We start from the raw sequence: 24,086 nt of genomic DNA, 5'->3' as shown, positions 1-24,086 counted from the left end.
ACAAGTGAGAGTGAGAGCCAGTGTGGCTGACTGGGGTGTGAGAGCCTATCTCAGCCCTCCATGGTGTTCTACTTGACTTGTGTAGTGGGTAACATATATTCTCTTATATGTGTAAGAAGTGGGGAAGACTATGTATGAGAAATAGAAAGTCCTGTGGCCCATTTTCAAAACATAGTATTTAGCATTTAAATGTAAAATGACTTGGGATGTAAGACAGGCAGCTGGAGGGAAGAGCAGGGTGGAAAGTTACAGGCAGTTAATACCCGAGTGTAAAGATTCACAGCCCCTCGACAGTCAGGAGGTGAGAAGGAAGCCCCCTCCACCTGACCAACAGAGCTAAACTCTGCCAAAAGGCACTAAATCCAAGGGGACTTTCTTGCCACAGGAAAACAAGGGGAGGTGGGGACAGCTAAAGATAAATTTTTTTTAAATAACCCAATAGGGGACAGTAAAACCCAGGTGACATTTGGGAAGACTGTGCACCCCAGAGTGCTCAGCCAACAGGGAACTGGGGGAGGGAACTTGCACTCTAGGAAGAAAACACTGGTTGTGGCCAATCTGTGTGTCCCTGACCAATAGGCAACTGATCTTGCAAGACTGCCACTAATGCCTTGCTTTCCCTGTGCCTCTGTCCCAGTCCATTCTTTAGATCTGGACACAGGTGTGTGTGTTTCTCACAAGCAGGGGGCTCAGCTGGGATCTCTGTGTCTGTGTGGGGTGGAACTTTGGGTGGACTGCGCTAAACTAAAACCTTGCTTTTAGTTCAGACACATTTAAGCAAAGAGAACCTAAAGCTGTTTTTCCAACTTGCTTGAATGTCCTGTCCCCTTAGAGGCCATGGAGAGACCTGAGACTGCCCAAAGGGGGGCAGCTGAGGACACAGGGAGCTCTGGGTGTGCAGGAACTTCTCAGGAAGGGGGACTGGGCACATGGAGGGCTTGGGGTGTGTGAGAAACCTCCAGTAAGGGGCATGGAGTACCTGGGGAAACTCAGTTACAGAATCTGCCAAAACGGAGGTAGGCCCACGGACAGGGAAGGAAGATGGAAAGATCCCCATGGGCACAAGTCTTCTTTTCCTGAAGACCCTTTTCCTGAGAAACCTGTGGTTTCCCACATTCTTTAAATATCTGGACTGACTCTAATCTGATCACAAAGTCCACTCTGAAGGGATACAGATGTTCCATCGGCTCCTTTACTAGACTCCTTATGGAGGGGACTTTTTTTTTTAAGCTTTTGTCTTTTCCTCAGCTCAACGTTATTCTGGTGAACTCATCTTTGGTCCCACACACCTAAAGTGAGATAGTTTGTTCTGATTAGTCCTGTTTTTGTCCAACTGGAGTTTCTAGTCCTTTGTTCTTTAGGCTGTTTTTATTCAGAGGCCTGTTATTCAAGGGTTAACTCTGAATACACTAGGAAAGAAACTTACTCCTTTGTAGAGGCCTAGGCAGCAACAGTCAAGAGTGTGATGGTGGGAGTGAGTCTGTCCCCACAGAGGAGGAGAGGCCCCTGAGCCTGTGAGTCCAGCGACCACCGAAACTGATGGACTCTATTCCTAACGTTCCCAACTGCACGGTGCTTTTCATGTCCGGGTCGTACTGTTAAAAAAAGCCGATATTTTGGCCCTTGCCCTCCAAGGTCTATTTTAGTTTCTAAAGCATCATTTTACATGGGTAAGAATAATGTCTTTGAAATGAATAACCTACATGTTTTCCTAGGTGGTCAGCCAAATACTAGTTTCTATAAAATATTTGAAGTGAAATGTCCATTGGCTTTGAAGGATTTTTCTTTGTCAAGAATATGTGAGTTAAAGTGTTAACTATAGATTTATTTGATACCTTAGTTTTCATGGGTAACCTAAGTTAAAAATGGGTACATTAGATTTAAACACTTATGAATGTGTTTGTTAGAGGAGACATCTAATTAATTTGCAAAGTTAAAATACTGAAACATCAACTGCTAAATTTAAATTTAAGTACCCGTGGCTTCTTAAATTTTATAAGGTAATATATGCTTGGGTCTATTAAGCGTTTTTTTTTTAATATTTATTTTTTAGTTGTAGTTGGACACAATACCTTTATTTTATTTACTTATTTTTATGTGGTGCTGAGGATCGAACCCAGGGCCTCACACATGCTAGGTGAGCACTCTACCGCTGAGCCACAACCCCAGCCACTTAAGTGTTTCTTTTTTTAAAAAATTTAATTATTTATTTATTCTAATTTGTTATACATGATGGTAGAATGCAATTCATTTCATATTACACATATAGAGCACAATTTTTCAAGTGGCTGATTGTCCACTGCTGCAGCCTGGCTGGGCACCGAATCACGAGCCACTCAAGCAGGAACAAAACTTTATTTTGAAAATGCTGCCAATCCCCGTAGGCGCCAGACAAGCCAGCCGATCCACCCACGTGGTGGCATCTACCGTAACCGGCCCCCCCACCTCCCCCGGAATTCCCTCCTACCGTCCTTCCCCAACCAATGGGAACTCTCCAGGAGTCCCATAACATGAGTCCCGTAGCAGGCCAAGGTGAACAGCAGGAGTCCAATTTCCATATGAATGTAAATCTTAACATAATAATATCATCTCAATGGCTAGCTGGCGTCACCTTACAACCGAAAGTGCCATGCATCATATTATTTGCTTGTGGCTCCTAGCACTCCACCCCTTTATTCCTCTAAACAGTTTCTCTTCCTGGTACTCATGCTGTTGCTGTTAACCATTTATTGCCTAACATAACAGTACCTTGCTCTCAGGGACCTAATTTTATTTTGATGACTGGGGCAACCCTTACTTAAATACTACTAACAATTAAAGAGCAATACAGACTGGAGTGCAATTAAGTGCCCAAATATGTGGCTCAAAGGTAAGAATCACCAGCCTTTCAACATAATGAAGCCTGTGGGGTGAAGAAAATGACTGTTCATCCTGGCAGAACCCCTTGTCCCTCTCTCCCACATATACGCACCTTTATCTCAGAGACTCCTAGTTCTTTCACCCCAAACTTCTTTGACTCATGCCTTCCTCCCTGCATCTGAGCCCAGCAGGGAATATGGGGGAGGGGGGCGTGACTCCCGCTTGGCTGGAGTGCTGGTTTATGTCTCTGCCAGTCTCTGGGAGGTGCTGGATGAGCTTCCCTAGTTTAGCTGCAGCTGACCCAAAGCACTTCTGCTTTTCAATAAGTCCTGAGGCTGTGGAGGGTGGGAGTAGCCTCCAGTGCTAGGAAGTATCCCTAGCAGAGGTTCAGAGGTCCTCCTGGGCTGTTTAGGGGCCCTTGGCGATGGCCACATTCAGATACTGGCTGGAAGCCAGGGGAGGGAGCTTGGGGTAAGGGGAGGGCACTGAGGGAGGGGTCAGACTCCTTAGGAAAGAGTTAATGCGAAGAGAGGGAGGGGATAAGACGAAGAGACCGAAGGGAAGGCTCAGGTAGGGAAAGAACGGCGGAGGGAAGCCTGGTAGGGGAAAGGGAGCTTGCAGGAGCAGGGGGTCAGAGGTAGGGAGCTTCCCCCTTCTGCACCCTCATCGCAGGGCCGCCAACTTCCAGCCACGGCGGCGACTTTCAGTTTCATTTCCATGGACCCTCCTGCCTGGGCAGCAGCCGCCACTGCGATGCCCAATATGTTCAGCTGCCGGCAGCTCCGGGAGACGGTCCAGTGCTTCCTAGTCGTTCGAGGACTGGACATGGAGACAGATCGCGAGCAGCTGCGAACCGTTTATAACCCCGACTTCAAGATCAGGTAAGGGCCTACGCACCCCCGGCCCGAAAGGTGGGCCCTGCCTACCTCTGCTGCCTCCTGCCACTCCCCTCGCACTTCTCACTTTAGTGCAACCAAACTTTATGTGATACTAATCATCACTCACTATTACTGAGGTCTTCTATGTGCCAGGTGCTGGGCTAAGTGGCTTGCTGCAATGCTACTATCTTGGGTGAGGATCACAGCAACCTTTAAAAGAGGCAAGCCTTGCCATTCCCATTTCTTTTTTTTTTAAGAGAGAGTGAGAGATGTGTGTGTGTGGGAGAGAGAGAGAGAGAGAGAGAGAGAGAGAGAGAGAGAGAGAGAGAAAGAGAGAGAGAGAATTTTTTAATATTTATTTTTTAGTTTTCGGGGGACACAACATCTTTGTTTGTATGTGGTGCTGAGGACGGAACCCGGGCTGCACGCATGCCAGGCAAGCGCGCTACCGCTTGAGCCACATCCCCAGCTCTGCCATTCCCATTTCATAACGGAGGGAAGCGAGGCTCCCAGAGGTGCAGTAACGGCCCAGGTAGCAAGGTCACACCCCCTCACCTTGACTCACTGTGCCCTCCCTCTTTTGCCTGGGTAGTGCCCATTCATCTTTGGGAGACCTGTCCCCTCCCCTAGGCTGCCCTGGGAGCCTCAGAGGCTGCACTGTGGTCACACACTGGAATCTCTGGGTTCAGTCTGAGTGCTTCTCAAGGCAAATCTGTCACCAAGACTCGGGTCAGGTTCTTCAAACTGGACCACTGGACTGACTCGCGGCTCCCAGAAAAGAGGAGAATGAAGCTGAGCTCAGATATCAGCAAGCACCACAAGTCACTGCTAGCCAAGAACTTTTATGACAGGTGTGTGTTCGTGTGTGTGTGTGTGTGTGTGTGTGTGTTTGTTGGTGCACACACACTTGCTTGTGAGGGGTGCTCAGGGCATGGGGGAAGGGGCTGTCTAACCAAGAAAAGAGTAGTTTGCTCAGGTTGTGGGGAGGCCTCTTCCTTAAGGAATGGGGGAAGCAGGTGGAGGGCTTGGCTGCGGGTGGGAGCATGGCTGGCACTCTCCCCAGGGCATCCCCCAGCCCAGGCCCCTCCTGCCCTGGCCCCCACCCTTGACTCCCACTCTCCCCAGGGCTGAGTATCTTCACGGGAAGCATGGGGTGGACGTGGAAGTCCAGGGGCCCCATAAAGCACGAGATGAGCAGCTCCTTATCTGCCTGGATTTGAACCACAAGGAGGTGCTGACCCTGAGGCTCCGGAACAGAGGAAACAAATCTGCTACCCTCAGTCACCTCTTCCCTTTCTGCTGGACACCCCAGTTTGCCTTCTACTATGGTGACCAGAAGCTGCCCTGCCTGCTGGGCCCCGGTGAGTAGCTTTCCAAAGGGAAGAACTCTGGTGGGCAGGGCTTGTCCTAGCAGGGCTGCAGCTTTGGAGCACACACTGTGGCTGTCCTTTTGGGATGGGTCTGGCTGGGTAGTGTCGGGGTCAGCATGTTGGTGGGAGGGTCCCTGCCTTCCCTCCCCCCTCCCATTCACTCAACTTTCTTCCTGCAGGTGAATGCTATGAGTTGCATGTGCAATGTAAGACGAGCTTTGTGGGCTACTTCCCAGCCAAGGTGCTCTGGGAGCTTCTGGGACCTGGGGAGTCTGGTTCAGAAGGAGCTGGCACTTTCTACATTTCCCGTTTCTTGGCTGCCATCGCCCACAGCCCTCTGGCTGCACAATTGAAGCCCACAACTCCCATCAAGTGCACCTAGATCACTGGAAACCCTGTGTTGACCAACTGGATAGAGGAAGGACTTATAAGCCCTCTGTCCAGACCTGATGAGTCTTGGCATGTCCTTATCACAACAGTGTGGGCCCTTGGGAAAAGCCCAGAGCTGGGAACCAGGGGCCCCTTTATTCCCTCCTCTGGGCTCAGAAAAATTTTTCTGCCTAGGAAGCAAATTGCAGGAGAGTAGCAGGAACAAGGACAGTATGAAATCATTTTTTTAAGAAGTGTTTTCACTGTGTAATGAATTATCAGGCAGCCCGTTATAGACCAACACACACACCTCTCTCTCTCTCTCTCTCTCTCTCTCTCTCTCTCTCATAGCATTGGGGATCAAAACCATGCATGCTAAGCCCATGTTCTACCCAGCCCCCTCTCTTCTCTTTTTAAATTAAAAAAAAAATGGTAGTACTGGGAATTGAAATCAGCGACACTTTACCACTGTGCTATAGCCCCAGTCCTTTTTATTTTGAGACAGGGTCTTGCTAAGTTGTTGAGACTGGCCTTGAACTTTTGATCCTTCTGTCTCAGCCTCCTGAGGTGCTGGGATTATTGGCATGCACCACCGCACCCAGATCTCTCTCTTTTTTAAAACAACTTTACTGAAATAATTCACATATCATACAGGTCAGTGATTTTTTTAGTATGTTCACAGATATGTGCAACCATCATTACAGTCAGTTTTAGAACATTTTATTATGCCAAAGAAGAGAGACCCAATACCCTTCAGCTACCACCCTTTTATCACTCATCCACCTGCTCAGTGCTTAGCAGCCACTCACTCTGTCTCCATAAATTTCCCTATGCTGGACATGTCATGCAAATGGACTCATGTGTAAACATCTTTTCGACATAGCTAGCTAGTTAAAAAATACTGTAGGACTTTCACAGTTAGATAATTGTTCAGTTTTTGTTAACAATATATAGGTGCCAGGTGCAGTGTCACATGCCTATAATCCCAGTGACTTAGGAGGCTGAGGCAGAAGAATTACAAGTTTGAAGCCAGCCTCAGCAACTTTGTGAGGCCCTATGCAACTTACTGAGACCCTGTCTCAAAACCAAAATTAAAAAGGGCTGGCTGGGGATGTGGCTGAGTGGTAAAGTGCCCCTGGGTTCAATTTCTGGTACCCCAAAACAAAAACTATATATATATATATATATATATATATATATATATATATATATATATATAATATAAATTAATCTTGAAGCCTGCATGCCCCAAAAAATTAACATTGGCTGTCTCAGGATGGTAAAAATGTTATTATAATTTTTTGCCAGATTCTTTTTTAATAATGAAAATGTATTATAAATAATATTTTTAAAAATATTCCAAGTATTGGGCTTTCCAAAATTGGTCCAGCCATGGACCGAGCAGCCACATGAGCTAGTGAGCTCCATGTCCTTGGGCAGAGGCTGCCGACCACCCTTTGGCAATGGCATCACAGGGGTCCTTGTGCATCCTCCACAGAGGGGCATTCCCAGAGTCTTGAAGGTGACAAGTTCAATGTTAATGACAGCTTTTCCCCCCACTTCTGCAGTGCTAAAGGCTATGACTTGAAGCTAAGTATGGAACTGGGGACCTACTATCCACCCCCATGCCTCAGGTAGCTGCTCCCCATCCTTCTTCAGGGAACAAGTATCTTCACTGCCTCAAAGGAGATTGCTGAGATCAAGTAAGTGCCTCCCCTCAGTACCCCACTCCCGTCCTCTCTCCCTGATGGCCCCTGCCTGTTGCTTTGGATGTCTGTCCAGCCTCCCAGGCTCTATTCGTTCACCCTTGCTGAGCATGCCCACTTGCCAGGTGCTGTTCCAAATGGGCCTTGCCCATTATGGTGGGGAACAGTGAGCACTGATCATTTCTTTTATTTTATCTTGTACATTCCATATTGTGGTGAGTGCTTTGAAGAACTCAAGTAATGCTAAAGTAAAACCAAAGCAGGACAAGGGGATGAATTGGTGATGTTTTACAGAGAGCAGTCAGTCCTGACCTCTTTGAGGAGGTGACATTTGAACAGAGAATGACATTTGAATGAGGTTAGGGTGTGAGTCATGGAAGGAAGATCTGGGGGAGAATGTTTCCGCCATACGATCTACCATGGATACCCAAGTCAGGTCTGAGGTTGGGTCAAGGACATTGGAGGAAGCAAGACTTGGGGCTCCCTTCTTCAAGGCCTCTGACCCAATCCATTTCTCTGTCCTTCTGGTCTTCTCTAATTCCTGGTGTGTTCCTAGTTGCAAATGGGAGAGGGTAGATGCTTCTGGTCATGGGGGTGCTTGACCTGTCCCTTTCCTGCCCTTCCCACTTCATCCCCCAACCATCACTGCCAGGGCCCAGCTGGAGACAGCCCTGACGTGGAGGAACTATGAGGTGAAACTCTGACTGCTGCTGCACCTGGAGGAGCTGCAGATGGAACACGACATCCGGCACTATGACCTGGAATCGGTGCCCATGACCTGGGACTCCGTGGACCAGAACCCCAGGCTGCTCACTCTGGAGGTTGGGGCTCAGATCAGGTTCAGGGAGGGCAGGCTCAAGTCAGCCAACCTCTATAGGCCATTCCTAAATACAGGGCAAACTAGAAGAAGGATGAAATGGTTCCTGTCCCAGAGGGGTCAGCAAGGGGTAGGGTGGGCATCCTTTGCCCAAAATGGTGTCAGAGCAGGACATTGGGGTTTTAATCTAGACTTTGCTACTACTGGCTGTGTGATCTTGGGCAAGATCCTTGCTTTCTCGGAGCCATAGGTTCCTTATCTGAAAAGCATAGAGCTGGACTGGAAAATTCTTAAGCCCTTTTCTAGCACACAGATTTTGAATGTGTGTACCTTAGACCAGAATTACCCACGAGAATGAATTTCTCCACACAAATGCAGGTGGGAAGAGAGAACAAGGATGATCAGGGCAAGATGACTACAGGAGATGAGTTTTAACAATATTTTAAAGGCAGAGTAGAACTGAGCTGGTGAGAGGGCAGCTGAGTAGAGTGGGAAGCGGCTGCCAGGCCTTAAACTAGCACCCTGGAGTTCTGCACCTGTGAGCAGCTGGGGAAGGTTGTCTCCTTCCTCTCCCCACAACTCCTGTCTGGTGGGAGAGGAAGGGGGACAGGGAAAATGCAGCTCTCTGAGTCTTGGGTTAGAAGGCCAGAGCCTCAGTTTTCGTCCCTCAGAGGTCTAGAGAGCCTGGGGGTTGGGTCCTTCAGTGACCATGCTTGGGACAGAAGCTTGCTTACGTTCACACCCTGTAGGTTCCTGGTGTGACTGAGAGCCACCCCTCAGTGCTGCGGGGGGACCACCTGTTTTCCATTCTGTCCTCTGAGACACAGCAGGAGGACCCCATCACCTATAAGGGCTTCATGCACAAGGTGGAACTGGACCATGTCAAACTGAGCTTTTCCATGAGGTGGGTGTTGTGGGAACCCTTCTTCAGTCTTCTCCCTCAGGCCAGGGGAGACGAGAGGCTTTCTCCTAAGACGAGTGGATCCCAAGCACAGGGCAGGGGCTTTTCTTCCAGGGAACTCTGAGCTACTCCAGCAGCTACCTCTCCTAGGGAGCTTTTATGGAAGTCTTGGAAAGAGGGAGTGGAGCAGAAGGAGGTGGAGGGAGGTCCTGGCTTTTTACTGTCTGGCCCATCTAACTGGAGCTCCTCTACCTTTCTCCCTATCCAAACCCTCCTGAGCCGATTTGTGGATGGGCTGACCTTCAAGGTGAACTTCACCTTCAACCGCCAGCCCTTGTGGGTCCAGCATCGGGCCCTGGAACTGACAGGGCGCAGGCTGCTGTGGTCCATGCTTTTTCGTGTGGCCTCCCGTGGGGTCCCGCTGCTGCCCTCAGATGTGAAGCTCAAGTGAGATGGAGCGCAGGGGACTCCAGTGCTGGTTGGAGTGTGGGGCTTGAGGATGGAGTCCTAGAGGCCTCTGGGATTCTGGATAAGTTGAAGTTCGGATTCCTAGCCTCCCTGCCAGGCTGTATGACCGGAGTCTGTAGTCAAACCCAGAGCAGCTGCAGGCCTTAAAGCACATCGTTATGGACACCACACGTTCAGCCTCCTACATCATCTTTGGGCCTCCAGGCACTGGCAAGACTGTCACATTAGTGGAGGCCATTAAGCATGTGAGGCTTGAGGATAAACCTAGGACCTATATCCTTGACTCCTCCAGATGGAGCTTTTTTCCCCAAATTCTGATTTCCTTCATCTCCCTGAAAGTTCTTGTTTCTCAGCAGCCATCAAAAGGAGGTGGGGAGGGCTGGGGCTGTAGCTCAGTGGCAGAGCACTTGCCTAGCATGGGTGAGCCACTGGGTTCAATCCTTAGCATCACATAAAAATAAACGGATAAAATAAAGGCATTCTGTCCATCTACAACTACATTTTTTTTTAAAGTGGGGAGCTAGAGTCAGTGTGGCTGTTGAGCACTGTTGGGTAGGTTGGGCACTGTGTGGCTCTTGCAGTGACTTTTTGCATTTCGGTATTCATAGACTTGTGTGTTTTATTGCAGTTGTTGTCCCACGTCAAAGTGCTAATTGGACTAGCAGGGCTCCAGGATAGAACTTGTATTTTATATCACTGCCTCCCTTGGCTGTGGGAGGCAGATGCTGCACTGCCCCAGTGTGAGTCACCAGAGTTTGGGAAACTGCTTCTCATACTCTACCTGTCCGCATCTCAGGTGGTGAAGCACTTGCCCAAAGCTCACATCCTAGCCTGAGCTCCGTCCAACTCGGGTGCTGACCTTCTCTGTCAGTGGCTCTGGGTCCACCTTCCCAGCTCCATCTGCTGCCTCCTGGCCCCCAGTAGGGAGATCCGCATGGTACCTGAGGACATTAAGGTAAGGGAAGTGCAGAGGGTCAAGGGATGGCAGATGTCTGGGAGACTCTAAGGGTAAACCAGAAAACTAGGGAGACTTGGTTACTCACCTTTGGGTGGGTGAGAACCCTCCCTGGGCCTCAGTTTTCTTGTCTATAAAGTGGCCCAGTGCCAAAGTGAGGGGGGACATGGGTAGAGCCAAGCTGATGCCTCATGTTGCTTCACAATCCATAGCCCTACTGTAACAGGGATGCGAAAAATGGGGAATATGAGTTTCCTGCCAAGAAGGAACTGCAGGAATACTGAGTCTTAATTACCACTCATCATGGCCAGCAGGTGGGGAGTGTGTGTGTAAATAAAAGTGTAGTGGGCTGGGAAGATGGGGAAGGGTTCTCAGTGGGTGAGTGAGGGACCAGATTGGGTGAGCATTCAGGTTTGGTAGTTGGGTGCCTGGGGATGACCCTGCCTGGCCTGACACCTCCCAGGTTGGTATCAGCCCAGTTTCCCATCCATCTCTTCACACACATCTTCATTGATGATGCTGGCCACTGCATGGAACCTGAGAGTCTGGTGGCCATAGCAGGGGAGTGGCTCAGGGTGGGGTGCAGGTGTGCCACCCTGCATGGGGAGATCCCATCACGTACCTTTCTCCTCATTCCACCCTTGCCTTCTAGGACTGATGGAAGTTAAGGAAACAGGCAATCCAGGAGGGCAACTGGTACTGGCTGGAGACCCTCGACAGCTGGGACCTGTGCTGCAGACCCCACTGACACAGAAGTATGGGCTGGGGTACTCGCTGCTGGAACGGCTGCTCACCTACAATGCCCTGTACAAGAAGGGCCCTGATGGCTATGACCAAGTTCATCACCTCAGTTCATAACCAAGCTTCTATGAAACTACAGGTATGCCCACACCCTCATCTCCCTCCACTGCTAGCCCATGCCTTCACACCCACTGCACAGGAGGCTCTGGTCTGCATTCCTGGTGCTCTGCGCCTCTGTGATGCAGAAATGACTATAGACTGGAAGGTCGGAGGCCTCCTTTAGCTAGTGGTTTCATTCTGGACTAGTGAGATTATCTAGATATGGGGTGGTCAGACACCAGGATGTGTCTGATGTCTGTCTCAGATGGCATTTCCAGGCAATCCAAGGAGAAATGAGAAAATGAATAGTTTTTCATAAAAATATTATCAAATTAGAGGGCTAGGCAGGGTTGTTTGTTTTGCAGTGGTGGGGATTGAACCCAGGCTCTCACACATGCTAGGCAAAAATTCTACCACTGAGTTACATAGCCAGCCCTGTTTTGTTTTGTTTTTTTTAAGAGTCTCTTTGTTGCCCAGGCTGGCCTCAGCCAGTCCTCCTGCCTCAGCCTCCTGAATAGCTAGCTGGACCTACAAGCACACAGAACCACACTCTGTTTATATACTTCTTTTACTGAATAAGTTTAGACATTAAAAATGCTTGGATGAGTACCAATAGGACAGTTGCAGAAAGGAAATGTTATTGTGTTTTTACTACTTTTATTTTTGGATTTAACATATTATCTCAAATAAGGGTAATGGGAAGTGATACATTGTTTTTATACTGACCTTCCTTGGCAAAATTGAAAGCTGAGTCCCTAATTTCTTAGTTTTTTTTTCTTTCTTTCTTTTTTTTTGAGGGATGGGGTGTGCCAGGGATTGAACTGGGCACATGACCACTAAGCCACATCTCCAGGCCTATTTTGTATTTTTTAGAGACAGGGTCTTACTGGCTTTGAACTGGTCATCCTCCTGCCTCTGCCTCCAAAGCCACTGGGATTACAGGCATGCACCACCATACCTGGCAAATCTTAGTTTTTAAAAGTAATTTGAAAAAATAATAATAATTTCACTGGTCACTGGATCCCTATGGACCCACAAGTTCTGCTTTATGTGGTGTGAAATGCCTGGCAGGAGAACTTGCAGGTGAATGTGTCCTGCTATGAAGGAAGCAGGAAGCAAGACGCTCATGTGTGGGCCTAAAGCCTGTCCCCTCAGGGCAGGACAAAAGTAATCCAGGCCTTGGTCTAGCTCTCCCTCCCTCCTGCCTCTCAGGTCCCATTCCACCATCCTGGACATTCCCAACCAACTCTACTACAATGGAGAGCTACAGGCCTGTGCAGATGTGGTGGATCGAGAGTGCTTCTGCTGCTAAGAGGGTCTGCCTCAACAGGTGAGGCTGGACAGAGCAGGACTCAGGCCCCCACCCCCATATCTTGATTGTTTACTGAAGGTAGGAAAAGGCTCGACTGGACACCAGGGGTCCCTCCAGTTGTCACCTTGGCCTAAGCTTCCTTATTGCTTGCAAGGGTTTTGGAGTGGGAGGGAAGGGAAGCAGGGAAGTCCAGCTGAGGGTTTCTTCTAACCCTGTGTCCAGGGATTTCCCATCATCTTTCATGGTGTGATGGGCAAAGATGAGCATGAGTGCAATAGCCCATCCTTCTTCAACCCTGAAGAGGCTGCCATGGTGACCTCCTACCTGAAGCTGCTCCTGGCCCCTTCCTCTAAGAAGGGGAAATCCCGCCTGAGCCAACGAAGCATTGGAGTCATCTCACCATACTGGAAGCAGGTAAGGCCCTCAGTTCCCAGCAAGGATGGGTCCTCCCCCACGTGATACCTCTCGAACAGCCCTGGCCTCTGCTGGCCCTATATCTCAGAAGAGTGCAGAGGTCAGCCGCCTCCTCCCTCTTTGCTCCCCAGCTCTCTGGCCTCCTTTCTGCCTGGTTCCTCTTGAATTGAGGTGACTGCATCAGAGAAAGATGCCTTTCCCTTCATTCCAGGTGGAAAAAATCCATTATTGCATCACCAAACTTGACAGGGAGCTTTGGAGACTGGATGACATAAAGGACTTGAAGGTGACACACTACTTCACATTCACTCTCACATTCTTTGTACCCTTCTTTTTCCAAAATCAGAGACCTCAACTCCTGTGCCACTGCTTCAGTCTGGCCCATGTCTCTGTCCCACCTCCACTGCCTTGGAGAGAACTGGGTTTTTCCCCATCCTCTTGCTCCTCAAAGCTCCAGCTTATAGTTCTGGCATGGGATCAGGAAGCCTGCATGTTTAACAACTTCCCATGTCACTGTGATTGGGCAGTTTTGAGGTCTTTGCCCTAAGAATGAAGTCCAAATGCCACAGCCTACCCCCGCCTGTCATGTGATATTGTCACCTCATCTCCACCCTCAGTAGCTTAACACTTGCTCTGAGATGGTGATTCGAAACTCTTAGTACAGAGAAAAATCACCTGGGGTGCTTTTAATACTGCCAGGGCCAATTAACACTGATATCTCCGGGCAGAGCCAGGGCACTAGTATTTTTTGCAGCTCCTCAGGTGCAAGCCTGAAATCTACTCTTTTCAGATTTGGAGACATCTGCCTTGGAAAATTCTGATCAGGAGGTCTGGGTTAGGGCCCAAGGTTCTATAGTCTTAACAAGTACTTGCTGATTATCTCCAGGAAAGTTTCAGAAACACTGTTTGTAGTTATTGTATTCTTTGCAACACTGTTTGCTTTGTTCTGATGGCTTTACAGGCTCGATCCCAGAGTTAGCTTCACTCTTGAGGCTTGTGCTTCCAGAGAATGCCTCCTGTCCCCTGTAGCAGCACTCACCCACTGATCGACAATTGCCCAGTGTACCCTCCTTGCAGCTCAAGCACCATGGGGCAGACGTTCCTTAAGTTCCCCTTGAACCCACCTATTCTCAAGCCCTGCCTCTATCTCTTCTAGGTGGGCTCTGTGGAAGAATTCCAAGGCCAAGAACGCAGCGTGGTCTTTATCTCTACTGTGTGAAGCAGAGATTTTTGCAGCTGGATCTGCACTTTAACCTGGGTTTCCTTAAGAACCCCAAGGTTGGAGGGCTGGTGGGTGTGGCAGTAATTCTTCCTTCCTCTGGCCCTTCCTTCCCATGACCCCACCACTTCTTCCTTCCAGAGGTTAAACGTGGCTGTGACCTGGGCCAAAGCTTTGCTCATCATAGTGGGCAACCCCATTCTCTTGGGCCATGACCCTGACTGGAAAGCATGAGCATTCCTGCCCTGTAATCCTTCATGATGGCCACAAGCCCCAGCTTAGGCAGCTGTATCTTCATTACTACCTGCTTATGGCTCAATCCTCAGGATCAGTTAATCTTCATAAAACCTCCATCGTATTTGTAAGTGAGCTGACATTTAGAGCTTGAGCAACCAAAGCTCAGATGTGGCAGGACCCAGGCCTGGCCTCCAGCCTATGCTGGTACTCCTCATCCAGGCCTGCACAGCTCTGTGTGCCAACACCTCTGTACCCCACAGATTCCTGGAGTTCTGTAAAGAAAACAGAGGGTATACAGGGTGTCCTTTTCCTGCCAAACTGGACCTACAGAACGGACAGAACTTACTTCAAGATCTGAGCAAGCTCAGCCCCTCTACCTTAGGTATGGCTGGGCCAGGGTGGGCCAGGCAGGGGACAGTGGTGGAAGAGAAGGTAAAGAAGACAAAGCATACCTCCTTTCTTTCTAGGTCCCCATGGTCATGACTATCTCCCCCAGGAGTGGGAGAGTGAAGGGGGCTGTCCCTGCAAGTGGAGCCCGAGTGGAGGAATGAGCTCTGAAGACACAGCTGCCTGCCTTCTCACACCAAGACAAGCCTTATCCCGCTGCACCCAACCCTGAACCAGAACCCAGCTGAGCTGCCCCTCTAAGGGACAGAAAGGCTGGGGGATGGTGTTTACAACCAAGCAATTCCACCCTTCCACTCCTGGGGAGAATGACACATCAAGCTGCTTGTTAGCATTGTTATGGGGGAAGGGGAAGGAAGAAAAACTCTGAACACAAAAAATCTTGTTCTATGCAAAAGTTTCTTGATGGTGTCTCCTCATCTTGGCCCCAGCTTCCTGTGTCCCCAAGCTGACCTGCAAGAGGGTGAGACTGTCACACCCTGTCCAGGGCCACATCTCTTCACAGCCTCCATGTCCAGGGGAGGAAACTCAGTGGGCAGGGAAGCCACCCACCGGTTTCTAAGTTTAGTCCAGGCTAGAGACCATGCCCCTCACCCGCCTCCCAGGCTAAGCCAGGCATGACCTCATCTCTGCTCTAAGACTCCACACTTCCACTTCCTGCCTTTGCCAACAGGGGGCCAGTCTGGCAAGCAACTTGGAAATGAAGAGAGAGATGGGACTCTGGGCTTGTAGCCAAGATAGGAACCAGACAAAGGAAACAGGAAGCTGCCACACACGTGTTGGAACCTGTGGCCTTTATTTATGCCCCCCACCAAGTGCAGTCAGAGACAAGGCCCCTGCCCAAAGGAGAAACCCCAATCCACCTACCCTAGAAATGCTCCTCTGAGCCAGAAGTATATAAAGTGCTAGTGTGTGACCATCCTCTGGGGAGGGCCAAAGGGAGCAAGAGCCCTACCCCTGGACCAAGGCAGCAGGGAGAGGGACTGCTCAAGAAGGGCAGGCCACAGGCCCAGCTCCCAGAAGACAGGGAGGGAGGGCAGGCCTGCCACCACTCTGGGGGCTAGGAAAACGATGCAGTCCTGGGCATGAGGGAACTGTAAAAAGGAGCCATCAGCATGGAGTCCTAAGGGTGGAGCTCAAGGGCAGGTGGGTGATCCCTAAGCCCCTGTGAAGAAAGGTGGCATCAGGAGCCGTGGGGATCTCAGAGAATGGGACAGCCCCTCCGGTGCTTATTCTTGTGGACCTGGAGGCCAGCTCGAGTGGCCATCTCGAAAACCTCTGGCACTCCCTCATAGGTTTTGGTGGAGCACTCAAGGCACTGATATGATTTGCCATATCCCAGCCTTCCTCAGATCAGACGGGTTCCTGAGAAGACAGAAGATAAGGCAGAGGAAGCTGGTGGCTAGGTGCACCTCTCACCACATCACCCATAAGTATAGTAACTATAACAAATACCTCCTCCAGCCTTGAGCCCACAAAGCATCCAGGCCCGGGCTGCCCCAGGCAGAGATCTAAACCTCATATTTACATTCAAAGTTGTCCCCAGACTAGCCCCTCCTCTCCCACCAAATCGCAGACCCTATGGTCCACATATGTTTTGCCTAAATGTGTGTAGGCTACCTCCTAAATGACCTACCTTCTCCATCATCCCTCCAACCCATCCTGTGCCTGCTGTTTCCATTTTAAAACCTTGCCTTATATAATTATCCTCTCAAGATAGTCTCTATTCCATACCCTGGCAGCTTCCTATAATAAACTCTTCCTCTGGTCAGTGGACCACTTAGTGAGACCCTGAATAAGCCAGCTCCCTTGCCCTCTAAGCCTTTTTTCAGCCATTGATGATGCCCTTCCTTCCCAGGTACACTGATGGTGCAGTCTGCATACCCTAAGTGAAACATAAGCTGTCTCCCCATGGACAAGGACTTCCTTATTCATCTTAGTAGCCCCAATTCCAAAGACAGAATAATAAACTGGAATAAATGAAAATGCCAAGTGACCTTGGACAAGTCACTTCATTCTATGATCATCTGATTTGATACTGAGGTTCCTTCTGGTTCTTAGCAGGGCACACACATGGGAGAGGAGGAGGTAGATATCACTATGACTGCTTAACACAGGACAGTTGGCTGAAGAGAGAGCTCCTTTCTGCCCCAGCCTGCAACCCCTCAGAGGGCACCTTCCTCCCCATGGTTCCCCATCAGGCAGCCCCTCCCACCTGCTTCATCTTGGCCAGCTCTCTCCTGGTATGCTCATCTTGCCCGAGTCCTTCTTATTCCCCACTAGGATGATGGGCATGTTGGGGCAGAAGTGCTTCACCTCCAGGGTCCACTTCTCAGGAATGTTTTCTGCACAGACATGTCCCAACAGGTACCTTGGCTTAAGCATGTGAGCACTGGTCTTCCTTCCCATAGCAGTCTGAGGCTGATGGTCTCCTTCATACCTCAAAACCCCGTCCCTTGTAGCATATCCTCCCCCAAGCCCTTCCAAACACCGGAGATGCCACAACAAAGGAGCCAGCAGAGAATGTGTGGCCCTTGTGACTCCATCCCCACAGCCTCTGAAGATGGCTGACTCCAAAGCGTCTCCACCCCCTCTCTCCAAAGTCCTCACCCAGGCTGTCAGGGCTGTCAATGGAGAAGCACATGAGGATGACATCTGTGTCCATATAGGAGAGGCGCTGCAGACATTCATAGTCTTCTTGCCCTGCTGTGTCGCACAAAGCCAGTTCCACCTGACAAACGGGCAATGCATAGCTGACCCCAAGGGCCCCAACCTACTACCCAGAGATCCTCTCAAACCACTGGTCCTGCTGTGTGCAAGGCACCATATTAATCACAGTCATAACAAACTCAATTGAGTTTTTCTTTAAAGTTCTAAGATGTAAACTGGGTGTACTGGTGCATACCTATAAACCAGCTATGTGTGAGGCTGAGGCAGAAGAATTGCCAAGTTCAAGGCCATCCTGGGGAACTTAACAAGATGCTGTCTCAATTTGTTTAAAAAAGTAAAAAGGGCTGGGGATGTAGTTTAGTGGCAAAGTGCTGCTGGGTTCAACCCCTAGTAACCCCTCTCCCACAAAAATTACTAAAATGTGTTTGATTTTTGTGATCTCAAATGAATTGCTATCATGAATACCACTTTAATTCTCACACTCCTTTAGGGTAAGTCATGCCATCATCACCATTTTGTGGTGGTGGGGAGTTTAAACCCAGAAGCAAAGGGACTTGGCCCTGATTACAAAGCGAGTATGTGGTAGAACCAGAGGATATATCCAGGTTTTCTTTGGGGTACTGGGGATTAACTCAGAGCCTCACACATGCTAGGCAAGTACTCTACCAATAAGCCACACTCCAGCCCTTTTTATTTTAGATAGGGTCTGGATAAGTTGCCCACACTGACCTCAAACTTGTGATCAATCTTCCTGCTTCAGTCTCCTGAGTAGCTGGCATGATGGGCATGTAACATCACACGTGAATATATCCAGGTTTTCTAAAAGTGCAGTTTCATTTCTCAAATTTTACTTGTTCCCACAGGAAAATAAAACAAAGATGTGAGAGAGTGGTAAGGAAGGACATACTACATGACCAGGAACAGGGTTCCAAGGCAGGATAGGAAAGGGCTCTTGGCCTTACCTGCTTGCTGTCCACCTCAATGTCTGTAATATAGTTCTCAAATACAGTAGGGAAGCAGACCTCTGGAAACTGATCCTTGCTGAAGACAATGAGGAGGCAGGTCTTTCCACAGGCACCATCCCCCACAATCACCAGCTTCTTTCTGATTGCAGCCATGGCTGGGGCTGGCAAACAAGAGGCAGTAGGGATTTGGGGGAAAAAAAACTAGTAGTACAAAAACTGCTCTGTGACCTCCAAAACCTCTCCACAAACCTGGGCAAAGGAAGAGAAAACAGAAAAGGGGGCTTGCTTCGGCACATTCTTGCCAAGCACCAATCCTGTAAGAAACAGAGTTTAAGATTCCTAATTTCTGGGGCAGGGACAGGTCTTCTCCAATAGGTTAAAATATAGCAGTGGGAGGTGAAAGAACCCACTTGGGAACCAGAAAACGACTTTCAAAGTTATACACTCAACTGAAGGGAAACATTCAGCAAGGTGTTCAGGGATGCCTCCAGAAAAGCCAGCCTTTATCTGCTTTGCATATTGGAGTCATGAGACAGATTTCATTTGTAACAAGATTTGATACATTTAAGGTTTAATAACTGCTAAGGTATAATCTAGAACAGATTGTCCCTTGGCTTGAGTCACGCTTGCCTAGTCAAAAATAAGGAGTCCCTCTACAAAACCAGATACTAGCAGAACCACTTACTGGGAGGCTGATAGGTAAGAGAAGGAATATTTATAAAGCCCCAAGGTACCCACTCTTTGTTGGATATTTTGACAAAAAATATTTACCTCAGGTTCCAGTGGCTTGTTAGGTGAATGGTGCACTTCCCATTTTGACAACAAGGAAACTCTCAGAGGGTTAGATAATCAGAGTGTCAAGGACAGCACTCAAAGCAGGGCTCTATGCCTCCAGAGTCTCTGCCTTTCTACATGCCACCTCAGAGGTGGAAAGGAGAGCAGGAGGAGGAAACCCCAGACAGAGGACAGAGGCATCAGCCAGCAGCTTCTCTGACCCACCCCACCCTGTCCCCAAACCCCGGGTCACACAAAGGAGGCTCAGTCCAGGCAGTACCCACAGGTCACATTAGGGCAGCCTGCCTTCCTCCCCTCTTCCTGCTGGGCCTGGCGGCAACACTAGGTTACTCAGCCCCCAGTAGGGGACAATGACTACACTGTAGGGAATCACGCATCCACCACAGCATAGGGACAGAATAATCCACTAGGGAATCACCTCCACCCACTCTGGAACAGCCCCTTCTTCCCTCTGTCCAGCTCACTTTTATGCCCTGCCCACCCCTCCCTGTGACTCAGGGCAAGGAGTCAGCTTCCCAGGGTTAGCATGTGTCCCTCATCACCAACACACATGAAGGAGCAGTTCATCACACCTGCAGTTTGTCACACCTTCACAGCTCCCCTCACTTCCTCCTTCCCCAGGGAGGGGAGCCAAACTCCACCCAGCTAGATTCCCAGCCCTGCAGTCAGGGAGAAAGAGAGGGTGTGCTCTGGAGCTGAAATGAAATCTAGGCTGTTGGGAAGAGGGAGGGAGCTAGAGCCTGGGCTGGGAGGAGCCCCAAAAGAAATGACAAATGATGACCAGTCCCTCCACCAACTAGGCAGGGAGCACAGGGTATGGTAGGTAACCTGATCTCTGCCTCAAACCTAGCTTTTCCTCAGTCCCACATCCTGTCATGCTGGGCTGAGCTCTTCTAGTCCCTGCATTCCACCACCTCACATTATATAGCCTGGGTCTGCTTTTTAGGAAGCAGAATACTCCAGCCCCAGGCTGTTTCTCTTCAACAGTGGGATGCTAGGTGGCCCCTCCCTCTCCTCCACTTACACCTTCAGAAAACTGGGATGTGGAGGAAGAGGACATGAGTCACTGAGAATTTATCTGAACCACTCTCCAGATCACAAAGGGGCTCTTTGAAAACTATAGAACCCTAAAGAGAGAAATAGAAGAAGACCTTAGAAGATGGAAAGGTATACCTTGCTCATGAATAGGCAGAATTAATATTATTTAAATGGCTATATCACCAAAAGAACTCTACAGATTCAATGCGATTCCAATCAAAATCCCAGTGGCATTTCTCACAGAAATAGAAAAAGCAATTATGAAATTTATCTGGAAAAATAAGAGACTCAGAATAGCTAAAGCAATTCTAAGCAGGAAGAGTGAAACAGGTGGTATAGCTATACCAGATCTTAAACTATACTACAGATCTATAGTAACAAAAACAGTATGGTACTGGCACCAAAACAGGCTGGTAGACCAATAGTAAAGAATAAAGGACACAGAGACCAACCCACAAAATTACAACTACCTTATATTAGACAAAGGTGCTAAAAGCATGCAATGGAGAAAAGATAGCATCTTCAACAAATGGTGCTTGGAGAACTGGAAATCCATATGCAACAAGATGAAATTGAATCCCTATCTCTCACCAAGCACAAAAGTTAACTCAATATGGATGAAGGATCTAGGAATCAAACCAAAGACTCTGCAACTAATAGAAGAAAAAGTAGGCTCTACTCTCCATCACATGGGGTTAGGCTTCAAGTTCCTTAATAAGATGCCTATAGCACAAGAATTAAAACTAAGAATCAACAAATGGGATGAATTCAAACTAAAAAGTTTTTTTTTTCTCAGCAGGAAAAATAATATGTGAAGAGAATAGGGAACCTACATTCTGGGAACAGATTTTGACCCCTCACACACCAGATAGAGCTCTAATCACTAGGATATACAAAGAACACAAAAAGTTAAACAACAACAACAACAAAAACAAATAACCCAAACAACAAGTACACCAAGGACCTGAACAGACACTTCTCAGAAGGATATACAATCAATCAACAAATATTAGAAAAAATGCTCATCATCTCTAGCAATCACAGAAACGTAAATTAAAACAACCCTAAGATACCATCTCACTCTAGTAAGAATGGCAGAAATTATGAAGTCACACAACAACAAGTGCTGGCAAGGATGTGGGGAAAAAGGTACACTCATACATTGCTGGTGGGACTGCAAATTGGTGCAGCCAATTTGGAAAGCAGTATAGAGATTCCTTGGAAAACTAGGAATGGAACCACCATTTGACCCAGCTATTATTCTTCTCAAACTATACTCAAAATACCTAAAAATGGCATACTACACTGAAATCAGTTAGAAGATACTTTTGATTTGTTGAAAACATATTCATTGAGATTATGGTGGAAGAAAGCTGTTCCAAGAAGGGGGATTGAGATTCACAGATAAGTAGTGCTAGGGCCTCGGAAAAATCTAATGGTAACAGAATTAAGTTTACTGGGTACATGTATAGAATTCAGGAAGTCTCTGGGTCTCACACTTGGAAAGTTTTTTCTGCTGTGAATAAAAACAAACTCCATTTTACCCAAAACCACGAAATGCATAGATCTTCTGGAATCTTAACTCGGAGTCTAGTTAAAATCCTTGTTGCTATAAAAGATGAAACAGTGCATATCAGATGGAGCTGCTGAAAGACAGCTATGAACTGTGCATGAAATTTAAAACAACAAAACAAAACATGGAGGTCATTAGGCAAGAAAGTCTGGTATCTGGAAACTCAAAGTTGAAATCCAGCTGGTTAAGACTATCCAGTACATGCTCTATACTACATAGCTATGTCTTTTTTAATATTTGTTTTTAGCTATAGCAATATCTTTATTTTATTTTTATTGGGTGATGAGAATTGAACCCAGTGCCTCATGCATGGTAGGCGAGCACTCTACCTCTGAGCCACAACCTCATGCCCCTAGCTAGGTCTTAAGTTTAGCATGGCAGTGGAGATAGTATCATACATTGGTGTCACATAGCCACATAGCATCTCAGAGATGAGTGAGAGTTGCCAGAATGCCAATAAACCTGTCTGAAGAAAGACTCTTTCTGTTGAAATCTTATTCCTACCTTTGATGTACACTCCCTTACATAATGAACTGGAAAAATTTTGAAAAAAAAAATTAAAAAAGGAAAAAAATAACTAAAGATGTCTCGCTTGAACCCAAAAGCAATGGTCTCTTTCTGGGAGGTTTCAATTTCCTTAATAGGCCATTGGATATCTTTTTTGAGGATACTATTTGCATTGACAGAGACACTGAGGTCTAGGCCATATAAAATATTTAACTTTGCATGAAAGCATGTTCATATGTAACTAAAACTGACCTATTAGGAAGGACTATCCTTTATCATTAATGCACTCAATTGCCACTGCCATTATATGTGTTCATTATTTTAAATGGATATTCAAAACTCCATTTAACATCTTCATAATTTAAGGAGGATAGAAAAATGGAAGCACAAATGTTTACCTATATGTTATCATAAGTTGTAATACTATTTTCAGAGTCATAATCAGTTAAATATTTTGAGACTTAAATATCAATTATCACTTTGGGATTTCAAAGCACTGTTATGAAAGAAAATTATATTTGGCTTTATAAACTTCTTAAAACAAGTAACACAGAAGAAAATCGGGAATTTAAAAATATATGTGTACACATCTGTGGCTGCTTTTTTTTTGATGCTACAAAAACCTTCCTTCCTCCTCTTCTTCAGATAATTTATATCAAGTGATTCAGCTGAAATATATATATATATATATATATAATATTAAATTTATATTTATATTAAATATATATATTTAAACTAATTAGAAGATTTATACAGAATAAGAGTCTATCAAAAATGAAAAGTAATAAAAAGCTTGATGTTTAGGTGATTATTTACCTTTTTAGATGATTATTGGTGGGGTATAATTGTGTGAACTCAGTGATTTAATCCCAGGACATTGGAACCTTGGCAAGCACTCTGCCAGAGTTGAACCCAAAAGCTCATTTTTTTTGGACACTGGGTCTCTCTAAAGTGTTCTGGCTGAAACTTGCCATGCTCCTGTCTCAGACTCCCAACTAGCTGTGCTTAGAGGTTACTACTGTACCTACCAGATATTTACTACTTCATGGAATGCTTTTAGTAATATAAAACTTCAACAGTCTACCTGGGACAAACTACATATCAACTGGTTCAATATGCAAAAACATCTCAAACTATATCCTCTCAAGATGAAAAAAAGTAAGTTAATTTTAAAAACAATATAAGAAATGTAGGATTCATAGTGGGGTAGGGAGGGGAAGCATGGAAAAAACAGATGAACTCTAGATAGGGCAGAGGAGTGGGAGGTAAAGGGAGGGGGCAGGGTTTAGCAAGAATGGTGAAATGTGATAGTCATCATTATCCAAAATACATGTATGAAGACATGAATTGGTATGAGCATATTTTATATATAACAAGAGATATAAAAATTATGCTGTATATGTGTAATAAATATTGTAACACATTCCACTGTCATTTAAAAAAAACAATTAATTTTTTAAATGTAGGAATCCACACCATCTTCTATTCTTTTTCTTGTAACAGTAAATTTTCAAAAGAAACTATTAATCAGTAGTTATTTCCACAATGACTGAGAATTTCTACACTATTATTAAAAAAATCTTGTATATGTAAGGTGTTAATTCATTATTCTGAAAATATATATGTTCCAAAAGACTCAGTCTGTTTGTTCAGTCCCTCATGATTATGAATCTCCTTGTCATAAAGTGGCTTTTCTTTCCTTGGGGTTACCTTAGCATTTCAGCTGTTCTACTAGATATTTACCAGTTGACCTCAAATTACTCCTTCCTTTGTCTAGTTCTTTGGCTA

General features: G+C 47.0%; 2 pseudogenes; one reads left to right on the top strand and one right to left on the bottom strand.

Annotated features, from left to right (window-relative positions):
* Nucleotides 1-3,612: 3,612 nt before the first annotated feature.
* LOC144252727 (helicase MOV-10-like) lies at nt 3,613-14,903 on the top strand (annotated as a pseudogene).
* Nucleotides 14,904-15,951: 1,048 nt separating this feature from the next.
* Nucleotides 15,952-18,538, bottom strand: LOC144252729 (rho-related GTP-binding protein RhoC-like; annotated as a pseudogene).
* Between the last annotated feature and the right edge of the window lie 5,548 nt (nt 18,539-24,086).

Source organism: Urocitellus parryii, unplaced genomic scaffold (genome assembly GCF_045843805.1).
Source record: "Urocitellus parryii isolate mUroPar1 unplaced genomic scaffold, mUroPar1.hap1 Scaffold_53, whole genome shotgun sequence".
In the NCBI taxonomy this organism is placed as follows: Eukaryota; Metazoa; Chordata; class Mammalia; order Rodentia; family Sciuridae; genus Urocitellus; species Urocitellus parryii.
The sequence above is the reverse complement of the archived record's forward strand: the minus strand, read 5'-3'. Positions and strand labels throughout refer to the sequence as shown.